The sequence below is a fragment of the Bactrocera neohumeralis genome, chromosome 4, assembly GCF_024586455.1.
Source record: "Bactrocera neohumeralis isolate Rockhampton chromosome 4, APGP_CSIRO_Bneo_wtdbg2-racon-allhic-juicebox.fasta_v2, whole genome shotgun sequence".
Classification (NCBI taxonomy): domain Eukaryota; kingdom Metazoa; phylum Arthropoda; class Insecta; order Diptera; family Tephritidae; genus Bactrocera; species Bactrocera neohumeralis.
The window spans coordinates 85280168-85293459 of record NC_065921.1 but is presented as its reverse complement, the minus strand read 5'-3'; the positions used below and the strand labels follow the sequence as shown (position 1 = coordinate 85293459).

Sequence of the window (13292 nt, the reverse complement as noted above, 5' to 3'; positions counted from 1 at the left end):
CTGCGTCCCTTCGTTGTCAGAAAAGTTATAAGAAAATAAAACTCAATTAGACACTTACAATTGATATTAGAAAATGTATTCTCGTTTTTCTTCTTAAATACGAAACCGTTCCATCAATTATTTTTATTATTCTATACATCTTATTATCATGCCAACTTAAACCGCACTGCACTTAGAAAACCGAGTAGACACACTTAATGAAATAGTCACATGATCTTTAACAGTTGTCATATCATGCTTCGTGAACGCACTGAAATTGTGCCATTAATTACGAAAGTCAATTAAAAATTAATGAGACAGCTGACAGGCAGAAAAATACCTGAAAAATGCGTCCACATTGTAACGGTATAGATATATACACACACGCTCACAAGCCGTTCAACGCAAGCATATCAAGTAAATGAGCCGAAAAATCGTACGGCTGTCGAATAGTCCTGCCAACAACTGTTATGCAATACAAAAACAACAGCAACAACTATTCAATAACGCAGTGAGCAGACAATTGACAAATATTTTCATTTCATTTTTCGAATTTTATGACAAAAAGACACATTATTAATAAAGCGATGCCGAGCAGGCGGGTAAAGCGCATGCGTTTGAGCGTACATAACTGTGTAAGTGTACATACATACATACATGTGTATGTGAGCGTGTGTAAGCGCTAGTTATGCGAATGTATGCAAAGTTCGGTTTGCCATGGCAGCCAAAAAGTCATTGTAAAATTAATGACAAACCCTTGAAAATGTCAACGATTGATATATGGCGCACAGATAAACGATTGCAATGATGGGGTGTAGAAAGGACGAAGGAATAACTGCAGCAAAAAATACAAATTTAAATTACGCTGCTTAATCAGCGGGCAAATGGCATAGGTAAGCGTGTAGAAAGGATACAGTCAAGCAGTTTTCAATGGACGAGCAAGTGCATACACACATACAAATGTACATATATGTATATGTACATATATATGCATATTTGTTTGTATGGTTGTCGTCGTAAGTTGAGTGTGTGCGTTCACTTGCGTGCAGTCACGTGAGCAGTTAAAAGCTGATTTGACAACAGTCAACAAGGCTGGCCGCTAGCGAAACGAAAATCAGGCTGTAGTAATGCACACTACACCCCCTCCGAAGGCAACCTCGCGCTCTCACCACCCCTGCTACATGCCACACGCGCAAGTCAAATGAACTGAAGCGCTGCAAACACGCCTAAAAGTTTACTACACACACTTTTGTCTACTCTCCACCGCTTGTACTTGCATTTGTGTGGTTGTTGTTGCAGTTGTAGCTGCATTTCGTTGCGCAGTTGTCAGCTGCAATAAAATAAACAACTGCAAGCAGCAGCAAACAACTAACTTTTCATTGTTGCTGACAGTGCAATAAATATTGGCCGGCCAACTAGCTGCCGCCACGGTGCACCAGCACTTATTATTGTTGTTGTTGCTGCTGTGCTAACTGCAACACCACCTTGCATGCAAGCAGCCATCCGTCCATTCGGAGGCAGCCATTCATTTGCTCGTCGCCAAAGTTTTGTCCACTCACATAAAGAAAATATATGAACTCAGTGAAAAGTCAGTAAAGTTCCTCAGCAGTCAGCACCCACTTCCCCAGAGCTAAACTGCTTTGCGTGTGAGTGTGTGTGTGTGTTTGTTTACTTTTGATTGTAAACATAATTTAGTTGGCTTTGTCACGCAAAAGAAATTCCAAATAACTCACCGAATAAAGTAGCAGCTGAGTGGCTTTTGTTGCAAGATAAATATATTTGGTCTAACCATTTGTGGTGTGGATGTGTGTGTATTTGTGTACTTAAATTTCTTAGAAACAATGCAGTTTATTTGTATTTACTCCGTACACTGTAGGTGGGTGCGGTATGACCAGGTATGTGGGGGTGTGTGTGCCTGTTGGTAGCCCCAGTGGAAGCGTTCATTGGCTACTGAGTAAGTCGGTTTTCGTATGAATAATACAATGTATTTAGTTATCGAAGATTATAACTTGTGTAAACTCATATAAGTAAACAATCGGAATTGTGCTGTCATGTCAGAAATAATTTATTTAATAATTATTAACAAAGTTTACGCTGCAGCAGGTTATCCAGCACAAGACAAATATTAATTAATAGTTTCGAACAATTTTTTTTAAGAGTTACAGTTAGAAACTTTACAAGCAGACGCAGATTTCCGGTTCAGAGCATAAAACGAAGAGTTAAGAAACTAAAGAACCGGATTGAGGAACCGAAGACCGCTTTGTACAGAATCTTGACTATTTTAAATAATTCCTCCAACTTTGATCCAAAAAAAAAGTAAAACTAGCAAATGAAACATTTTGTACTCTGCATGATAAAGTGATAAAGATCATTAACGTCATTTACATATTTTTCAAATACCAGTTTTATTCCGGTATCATCATTGGCAAATGATACTCGTATTTGAACATCAGATGGAACTCAAAATAGCGTTATATTGGAAGAAGGCGTGGTTGTGAACCGATTTCACTCCTATTTCGTACACGTCATCAAGGTGTTAAGAAAACATAATATACCGAATTTCATTGAAATCGGTCGAGGAGTTCTGAGATATGGTTTTAGGTCCATAGTGGGCGACGCCAGTCGTTTTTCAATTTTTAAAAAAATGTGCAGCTTCTTTCTGCCATTTTTTCCGTAAAATTTAGTGTTTCTGACGTTTTTTGTTAGTCGGTTAACGCACTTTTAGTGATTTTCAACATAACCTTTGTTTGGGAGGTGGGCGTGGTTATTATCCGATTTCTTCCATTTTTGAACTGTTTATGGAAATGCCTGAAGGAAACGGCTCTGTAGAGTTTGGTTGACATAGCTATAGTAGTTTCTGAGATATATACAAAAAACTTAGTAGGGGGCGGGGCCACGCCCACTTTTCCAAAAAAATTACGTCCAAATATGCCCCTCCTTAATGCGATCCTTTGTGCCAAATTTCACTTTAATATCTTTATTTATGGCTTAGTTATGACACTTTATAGGTTTTCGGTTTTCGCCATTTTGTGGGCGTGGAAGTGAGCCGATTTTGCCCATCTTCGAACTTAACCTTCTCTGGAGCCAACAAATACGTGTAAAGTTTCAGCATGATATCTCAGTTTTTACTCAAGTTAAAGCTTGCACGGACGGACGGACAGACAGACAGACATCCGGATTTCAACTCTCCTCGTCACCCTGATCACTTTGGTATATATAACCCCATATCTGACTCTTTTAGTTTTAGGACTTACAAACAACCGTTATGTGAACAAAACTATAATACTCTCCTTAGCAACTTGTTGCGTATAAAAAACCCAAACGCAAATGAAACTGTGGACCTTAGCATAAGAGACCCTTTCACCAATACAATCGTTCACCTGCAAATGAAATTGACTTTGGAACTGCTGATTATGATAGGTAGGTAAGGTTTTCAATAAAGTTGTTAGGTTATTCTTCTTCTTTATTGGCGTAGACACCGCTTACGCGGTTATAGTTGAGTTAACAACAGCGCGCCAGTCGTTTTTCCTTTTCACAATGTGGCGCCAATTAGATATTTCAAGCGAAGCCAGGTCCTTTTCCACCTGATCTTTCCAACGGAGTGGAGGTCTTCCTCTTTCCTCTGCTTCCCGCGGCGGGTACTGCGTCGAATACTTTCAAAGCTGGAGTGTTTTCTTCCTTTCGGACGACATGACTTAGTCAGCGTGGCCGCTGCCTTTTAATTCGCTGAGATATGTCAATGTCGTCGTATATCTCATTCACCGCGTAAATGCCAATGGCACAGGGTCCAGTTAGGACGCTAATCATTGCGGCGATGTGTGTCTTGGCAAGAGCTAGCAGTTCAATTGACTATTTATATTTCACTCTGGGCCAGAAGGCTTTCGCAACCCCAAAGCATGCGAAGTTCTCGCGAAGCTCATAGATCTCATTCCTAATGAAGCTAATACAAGCTCATCGGCTTTACAATTTCCAACGATTTCGCTGTCACCAAGCAGAAAGGTTTAATATGGAAGTAACTTGAAACACAAGTTGCCCTGCTTACGTCAGAATGGGGCCGAATTGGATCTCTATTGGTGTCTTGCGTTTTAGACTTGGACCAATGGATCCCAGGTGCGTTCAGCAGACGCTGATCGATGGCCAGTTCTTGCGCGAGTGCGAGGTCCCTCTGCTCTAAAGTAGAACGTTCATCTTGCCGCAATTGTAGGTATTGGACACTGTTCAAAAGGCATTCTTGCGATAAGGTTTTAAATCTTGTCGGACGCTTATTGTCAAAGTTATATGAAGGAGGGTGCGGTGGAAACATCCAGACACTTTCTCCTCCATTTTCCAGCCTTTGCAAGTCTGAGGTTGAAACATCTCGGTAATCTTACCTTCGGCGTACCAAAAGACATAGACGTCGCAACAAATTTATGACAGGCTCAAAGATATTTGTCGATCTGTAATCTAACCTAACTAAACTTTACTTGATGCACTGTTGATGAGGTCATTCACTCCTTGCCTAGCTTTGAACTCACTGTCAGCGAGCTCAATGCCAGTATAGCAACACTGCTATCGGAGTTTTCAACGAAGGCATGTCTTCACTGTAACTGTGTAAAACCGAGCAGAGTTTCAACAAAGCAAAATAATTTTAAGCCCACAGATATTTTTAACTGCTTCACCAGTATTAATTACATAAAATTAGGGACCGAAGAAGAGTTACAGATCTTCATAGAAATTACTCAAGTAGTAATTGTTAGTTATACTCCTTTTGTGCTTGCAAAAATATATCTATTAGAGTAAATCGGCAGTTCAAAGCCAACAAACAGCGGATATTGCTTTTTCTATTTACTCTCTTTCAACAAAAAGTCAAAGACATAATCTTGAGTACCACAAAGCAAAGTATTAAAAAAACTGTACAAATATATTCCTATTATGCATTTGCGGTATGAGTATTCTCAAAAGCACTCGAAAAGGCATTAAATAAATTATTTATTAAATAATTCTTATCTCCCTCTCTTGCACAATCTCACTCACTCTCACCATTTCTCGAATACTCGCTAGTAAATAAAAGCACTCGCCCATTTTGACAGCAAAAGTTTTCATTGCCAAAACCGTTGATGATCGGTTTCCCGACAGGAAATAAAATAAAACCTCAAATGTGGTGAATGCCCACCCAAACAAGGACCCGAATTGATACAGCGAAATAAAATTGGAAATTGAAATGAAAATGAAAACGACAGAGCCGAATTGGAAATTCGAATGCGCTGAGCAAATCTGCCAAGCGAGCGGCAATACACGCACGCAGAGAGACAGACAGGCAGGCATGGCAGACGGCATACAAGAAAAAGGACTAAAGCCCGCTGAGTGGAGCTTGGAGTATGGCGCATGGTTTGGGGGTACGAAAAATTTGCATGGTTCGTTTAGCAAAGTGGATGTTAAGTGTAATGCGATTTTTATGTAAATTTCACAGTGGAAAATGTATTGTGCACACAAGCAGAGAGGCGGGCGGACACGCAGGCAGACAGACAGGCGTATCGACAGCTGAGCGGCTGCATGAAGTAGAATGGTTGGCACTGCGGACAGACAGTGACTAGTTTGGCAGCTGCATTGGTGCTATGGCAACAATCCAATATATATTGGCGACTCATTTCATGGTATTGACAATATACGAGTGTATCGTTGAGCGATGGCAGCGGCGGGTGCTGTGTCGGTGGCTGTGGTTGGCGCACTCATGGTCATGGTCACGGTCAACCAGGCCACATAGCAAATACGCCCGACCGCAGCGGCTGCAGCCAACGCTCAGCTATGCAAATATATCAAATGCTGGGATAATTCAAAATCATCGAACAAATCGGCAGTCAATGCACGCAAGCCTTTACACTTTTTATGCGATTTTCCCCCAAACCGAAAAGGAATGAGTTTTACTTGCCAAAAAATCGCCCAGCATTAGTAAAATGTTTGAACAAATTTGTGGCGCTTGTGTGTCCACAGCAAGTTCAGTTCAGCATTGCCATTATCAGCAGCAGCAGCAGCTTTAACATCATAATCACCTTCGGCGGCTGGTCGGCGTTGTTAACCCCTTTCGCTCGCGTCACACGGAATATTGACTGCCGTCTGGTCTGCTGCTGGCTGGCCGCCACGCCATGCCTGTCTGACCCATTGTCTGCCCTTGGCAGTATTGAAAATCTGAATTAAGCTGCAACACCAAAAGCCGTCATTTATCGGGTGCATGCCTCCTCTACCGCGACACACTTGAAAGCTTGCTGTTCGGCCTTTTTTCGCTTGGCCAATATTTCATGAGTGCATGGGCGTATTTTAACTTTGATTGCCCGTGTGGCCGGCACAGCCCACAATCTCTACCCAGCGCACATGCACTAGCACCCTTGTCGTTCCCATGTAAATATGAATATTTGCACAAAATTCACTTAAAATTCGAGTGCCAACGATTGACTAAACCGCGTATTTCACCGCCTTTTCTACAATTGTGTGTGCTTTTATTCTTATTATTTGTTAATGTTGCCTTTTTTTTCAAATACTGTTCGTTTACTGTTCATCAACCTGCGCGCGATGACCGGCAACCTCTCTTCTCGCCGTCGTCCTTTTTGTTGACCACCGCAGACTTCGTCACCCACTCGCTTCGCCCACTCGCCACTCAATTTTGCAAGTGTTGACCACTCAAGTGTTTGGAAATGCAATGAAATGTAATGAAAATCAAATTGAAAATGCTCATATTTGTATTTTGTAATTAACGAAATGAAGTGCTTCACTGCTATGTATTTACCGAGAGTGTATTTGGCGGTATTTGTTCTTTTATTGAACAAAATCAGAATTCAGAACTAGAAATGTGGGAAAACAAGGTCATACTTGTATATAAAAGGTGAATTTTAAATTTAATAATCAGTGAGTTCAAGGGCTCTGAGGCATACTATTGGACCCTATTTAATATATTAGTCTAAACTCTTTCGCATGGAACAGATTTAAGGTCTGGGGGTAAGACTATATATTATTATTTATTTATTTAATCCTCCAAAAAATATTGAAATCAGCACAGCCTTACTTCTTACCATAACCCCAATAAAAAAATACATATGTAATAGCAAGGCCGTAACATTTGAATGAAAATTATAAAGTGCAATTCTCAACGTTATTAAAAATATGCACTGTTATACACATACACTTAATTAACCAACCACTACATATGAATTGGCCAAAAAAATTGCACTTGAGAGAAAACTTTCCTGTTTTTAATTCATTCGTAAATAAAAAAAAAATCATATTTAAAAAACGGAAAATTAATTAAAAAAAATAAAAAAAAATTAATGAACTCCCCGACGGGGAATTGAACCCCGGTCTCCCGCGTGACAGGCGGGGATACTGACCACTATACTATCGAGGACGCTGACAAATTTGTGCCAAAAGGCTAATGTAAGCTCGATGAAAACATTTTACCTTCAATCAAATGCAATTATACAACAAAGCAAAAACAAATAATTGTTGAGAGAAATGTTCAGCGTATGCACACTCAAATTTACACTAGCGATCGCTATACTGAACAAAGTCGAGAACTTTCTATCACAAGAATTGCAGACATGAAATTTTTACTTTCTTTTCAAGCACTCAAGTGATTTGTTTTACTTTCCTAAGTCTCTAAAAAAGTTCATCTCTACTTCGCCATATGGAAACAGCTAAAAAATCAAGCAGATTGTCAACAGCCAAGCGCATAGTGTGTACACCATTAAATAATGAATACACATTAGTTGAGCAAATAATAACAAAAGTAAAAGCAACAACAAGCTGTCACAAAAAAAAACAGCGTTTGAGCACAGCTGTGAACATTTAAGCAGAAAGACAATGAAATCAAATAAGTTATTTATAGCTAATCGAGCTGTGAAGGTCGCGACAATTACGCGGTAGAGTTAGAGATGTGTAAACTGTTGCGGTACTGATGTGGTATCAGGATTAGAGAAATTTCGGGATTCATTATTTTAATATTAACGATGTTCTCAAATAGTACAGAACATTATTCATCAGTGGATTTATTTCGAGATAGATATTATATTGGGACTAAATAAATGTGTTTTGTTAAGGATTGGAAAATTTCAAAATTTACAGAATAAATACCAGATTTTATTATTTTTGTGAATTCTTCGATATTTACAGAATTTTCTGGATTTACAGAATTTTCGGGATTTACCGAAATGCCAAAATTTACAAATTTGTTGCAAACCTCTAGGATTTTTATATTGATTAAAAATTCTAAACTTGGTATATTAGTTTCACAGTTTTTCTGCATTATATGATCTTCGGTATTGCCGAAAATTGTAAATAGGAAGCTAAACCTGCCACAAATTGTTTATAATTGTAAGAAAGATCTACAAAATAAAGTGTCTTACGAAAATAGTATAAAGAAACCTTGAAAACCGGGATCGGGTTTGATCACTATGTGACATACCCGTCACTTTCAATGACATCCATGTATCTACCTCTTGCTTTATTAACCACACTATTTTGAGGTTAAGTGCATATTTGATAAATTGAACATGTGGTAGGCGAAAACAAAGACAACAACGCCATGAAAAATATTGTTTTATGATCGTATTGATTTTACCACGGCAATATTTTGACAACAACACAATAGAAACGGTGACTTTTAACCAAACTAACCCTTGTTTCACTAAAATTTCTACCGCGCGACCCAAACCAAATGCGGTTAAGGGTTAAAAATTAAAGCTAAACAAATAAACCGTTAAAAAAAAAACGTCAGCATTAAATTAGCAGACGCGCGGGGAAGAGAATTACACAAAACACCGCAGGTTAGCGCTAATTTATTTCCATTTGTAAGCGTGGCGAGCTGCTTGGTAATCGCGGCACTGTCTCTTCGTTGTCTGCCACCGACATCGGTGTTTACTGCATTTTTGTACGCAACGTCGTTAACTAATATCTAGAGAGCATCCTTTCTCAATTTTTTTTTATTTATGTAGTTTTGGGACCTGCCGTTGACGCAAAAGCAAAGCAATAACAACAAAAATAAAAGTAAACTCATGCGAATGCAACACTGAAATTTATGTGTCTGGCTGAGGACCATCTCGCTGCAATGCGCGTATCCCGCATGAGCGCCCACCCAAACAGCTAAACAACTAACCGAGCAAACCACCAACCCCTTGGGCGTATTTTAATATTATAAACACCAAGGATGTGCACGAATAAAAGAATAAACCACAAAAAAATAGAGGAAAACAAATAAACGAAGGATTTACCAAACGTACGCAATATGAATAAATATATTTGCACGCGAGTGTCTAAAAAAAGCAAATAAATGATAGTAAGTGGCAGAGTAACACTTTCCACCCAACCGATGATACATTTTTTTTTTCGTTTGTTCATTTGCTAATACAGCGTGGTGTGTTCGTTTTATCTGGCATCCCGTTGGGAGTTGCATTTGTTGTTGGAGAAATGGCGCACCATAAAGCGTTAAATGCACCCACTAATGAGAATTAATGGCGATTAGAGACCGGCAAATGAGCAGGCGGGCAGGCGATTGGTTGATAAATGCCCGAAAAGGAGCAAGATTTGATACGATTATGCAAGGAGGGAAGCAGAAATGTTTGGCGGATATGTTTATTTTTGCTTAACTTATTCAGAAAATAGTTCAATATACATAGTTTCGCTTGCTTGAAATTCTCACCACAGCAGGTTGAACTAATTAAACCTGATAACTACTCGTACACTAAGTATTTTAGAACTACTGAAAATACTGAGACACAATTGTTTCCAAAGACAGGCAGACATATTTGCAAAAATTTATGAATGGAATGTTAACATTATTCTAAAAATCTATTAGCAATTACAAAGTTTAGTCAATAAAGAACGGAGTTCTGGAAATAATTTAAAAGTAGAAAACTGTATTACTTTTGGTACTAATTCTATACTGAGGAGTTGGTCTTAAAAATATAATGACTTATTGGCTTACCAGCCACTGTTTTCAGCCTCGCTTATAAGAAAATATTCCATTGAAGAAGAAGTTTCAACTATCCCAGTTATGACCAAGCATTGTTTCAGCTATTGAAATTTGGCCGCTGTTTTTCAAAGAAATTATTCCAAAAGGTAATCTTAGAGGCTTCAGATACCCCGGATCGTTTCATGCTATCGAAGTTTGGTGTTTAAAGGGTATTACCCTATTTGGAGTTGCTGTCTTACACTTCAACTCTATAATACTTTCTGGATGAGACGTATATTTATATTGCTTCTCATCAAAATGACTAAAAGCTGTCTTCAACCCATCAAAACTTGCACAGACGCGAAACGAACAAACAACTGTTTTAGAGTAAATAAACAAAAATTAAGTAAAGTCAGTATAGAAAGCGATTAGATCTCGTAACATTTTGTGACAAGAAAGTAGAGCTAAAATGTAATGAACGAAGGCGAAACAAATCGAAGAGGACTATTTTTAAGAATGCTATATACATTTTATATTACTTATATTTATCGTAGAACAACCACTTCCACTTAGGCCACGAAGTTCTCCAGTAGCTTCATGCGACACGCGCCAAAATAAATGAATCTTGAAAAATCATTTAATATTCATTGAATATGGTGCAACTCCTCAGAATTTTTCATCCCCAAATTAATCTAGATTACGGCTAGAACCATGTGATATATGACGGTAACGGCGTATCCAATATTTATACACCCCACAAAGTAGGCTATAAATAATAATGCTGGTAATTGCATGTACTTGAAAGTAATTTGACGTGTGCATAACTAAAACTGTGTCCATTGGGAATCAATAAAATGCAATCAACGAAAAAGGCAGCTTGCAGTTGTAGATAAGTATATACATACATAGATATATATGTATATGTGTATGAAAATACTGAAACTACAAGTAGAATTGCTAGTTTGGGTTGTTAAATATTAGAACAGCTTACTAGACAGCAATAAACTTTAATCAACCAAATTAAACATTTAATTTTGCCATTAAAAGAGTTGAAATTAAAGTAATATAAATTTTTCAAACAATTTTTCTGCATTTTTAGCACCACTCTGCTCACATTCAAGTTTATTTCCAGCATTCAAGCATTTTAAAATATTATGACGTTTGCACAAACATTAAATTTTTTTAACAGAAATATGCTTCCTCTTATAATATTTATGCCCTGCCGACACAAATACACTCACAAATGTGCTTGCAAGCGCTTGCACGTTGCATTATGCCACAGTCACATGGCAGTTTGCATGCTACAACAGACGAGTCTATCCGTTGCGACAGTGATGACGGTACAAATGCGTTTACACACACAACTTACACATATGTGCATGTGTTTGTGTGTTTACATAAAATATACCTTTACATGATTTTCAAGTATATTCCGACACTGAAACCGGCAAACTTGACAGTGAAAATGGCAAATGTGGCAGGAACATTTGCCACATGGCAATGCGTATATGTCTCATTTGTGTCTGCTTGTCTTGTTGGCGGACAAGCCAGTTGCCATGAGTGAAGCAACAGAATTATGATATTAAAATAAATAGAAATATGCAAGCTTTCGTGGAAATTAAATTGTTTAAAAGTTGAAGTGCAGAGTTTTGTATGGAAAATATAGTTAAATTTTAAGGTGCATAATTATACACTGAACAAGGTATATTAAGTTTGTCACAAAGTTTACAAACCCCAAAAGAAAACGAACAGAGAGTGTTAAGTTTGCCAACGAGAAGGAAACGTCGGAAACCCTATAAAATATATATCTAAATGATCAGCTTGGTGAGCTGAGTCGATTTAGCCATATTCGTCCATCCTCTCTGTATATATGTATGAGAACTACTCCCTCATTTTTCGAGATATCATTCTGAAATTTTGCACACGCCTTTTTCTCCGCAATAAGCTACTCATTTGTTAGAACCGTTAATATCGGACCAATTTTTCATATAGCTGCCATAGAAACTGAACGATCGGAATCAAGTCCTTGTATGGGAATCTGCTTTATTTGACGAGATATCTTAACAAAATTTAGTGTGGCTACTTACATAAAGTAACGGTACAATCTCCGAAAAAATTGTTTACATCGGACTACTATAACACATAGCTGCCATACAAACTGAACGATCGAAGTCCCGTTTTTGTATGGAAAACTTTTTTATTTGACAAAGTATAACTACGAAATTTAGCACAGATTATTAACAAAGACATTGGAATATTATATGAAAAAATTATTCAGATCGGATCACTATTACATATAGCTGCCATACAAACTGACCATACAAAATCAATTTTTTCAAGTTTTTTAATTTGTGAAGTGTATTCTAGCTTCAGAGCACCTAAAGCTAACGGCTTGTATGCTCGTTGAGTTGAGTATACAATTATATTTTCTTAGGCACTCAAGTTAAATTTAGGGGTACAAAAAACTTCTCATATTTTAAGTTCAATGACGGAGATTTGATTATCTTCCTCTTCTCCTCTTAAGTTCAATGATTTAGATTTGACTCTTTAGTTAGTACCAGTATTTCAGAGACGTTATTTATAAAAATCCTAACATAAAAAGAGAGCCTCTTCAGAGATACAACCAGCAAGAAGGCTCATCTGTTCAGATGTTTCATAGTAATTTTAAGAACCGTAGCTTAGAACAAAAGCACTTTTGTTGAGACAACAAATCCTAGCTTACCCATAAAATCTCTTTTTTCACATTTGGAAAAAGTTTTTATTTAATTAATGACCTAAACCACCCAGCATACATGCTTCCATGAGGTTTTTGCCATTTTAGCATACTCACTAAACACAGCTCAGCTCAGCTCATTTACTTCCTAATGCATGTCCTTGCACTTGTCATCTAATGCAATAAATTATAATTGCATATAAGAGCAGTCTTCCCCCCACTCATATAAAATGTTAAGCTCATAACTAGCCTTATTTCTATGATTGTACATATGTAAGTCTGCCTGCAACAGCAAATGAGTACCTAACCTAATAAATATTTTATACAATTTATTTTTATAAATTAAATTATGACTTGTAATGTGCTGCACAGGGCGCAACGACCGTGCAGACATAACAACAACAGAGTAATATGCGGTTTTGTCGATAATCAGCTTGCTGCCGAGGGCAAAGCACCAGCATGGCGAGCAACCCTCGCAGGCGCAGTAAAACCTCTTTGCAACGTTGCTGGCTCCGTAGTTGTAAATACTCTTATCTGCCACTTGTAGATGCAAACAATTGTGCGGTCTGGCAAATAGTAGTTGCATCTTCGCACAGTCTCTTGTGCGGCGGGGTGGTTGGTTGTAGCACATCACCCCACAGCGGCTTCAATCTGCAAACTGCCGCTGCTGCTGCTGCGTTGCTG

The 13292-nt window shown here is 38.1% G+C and overlaps 1 non-coding gene across 1 annotated transcript; it reads right to left on the bottom strand.

Moving 5' to 3' along the window:
* Positions 1-7282: 7282 nt before the first annotated feature.
* On the bottom strand, positions 7283-7354 carry Trnad-guc (transfer RNA aspartic acid (anticodon GUC)). Its single transcript has one exon. It is a non-coding gene; the product is annotated as a tRNA-Asp (tRNA).
* Between the last annotated feature and the right edge of the window lie 5938 nt (positions 7355-13292).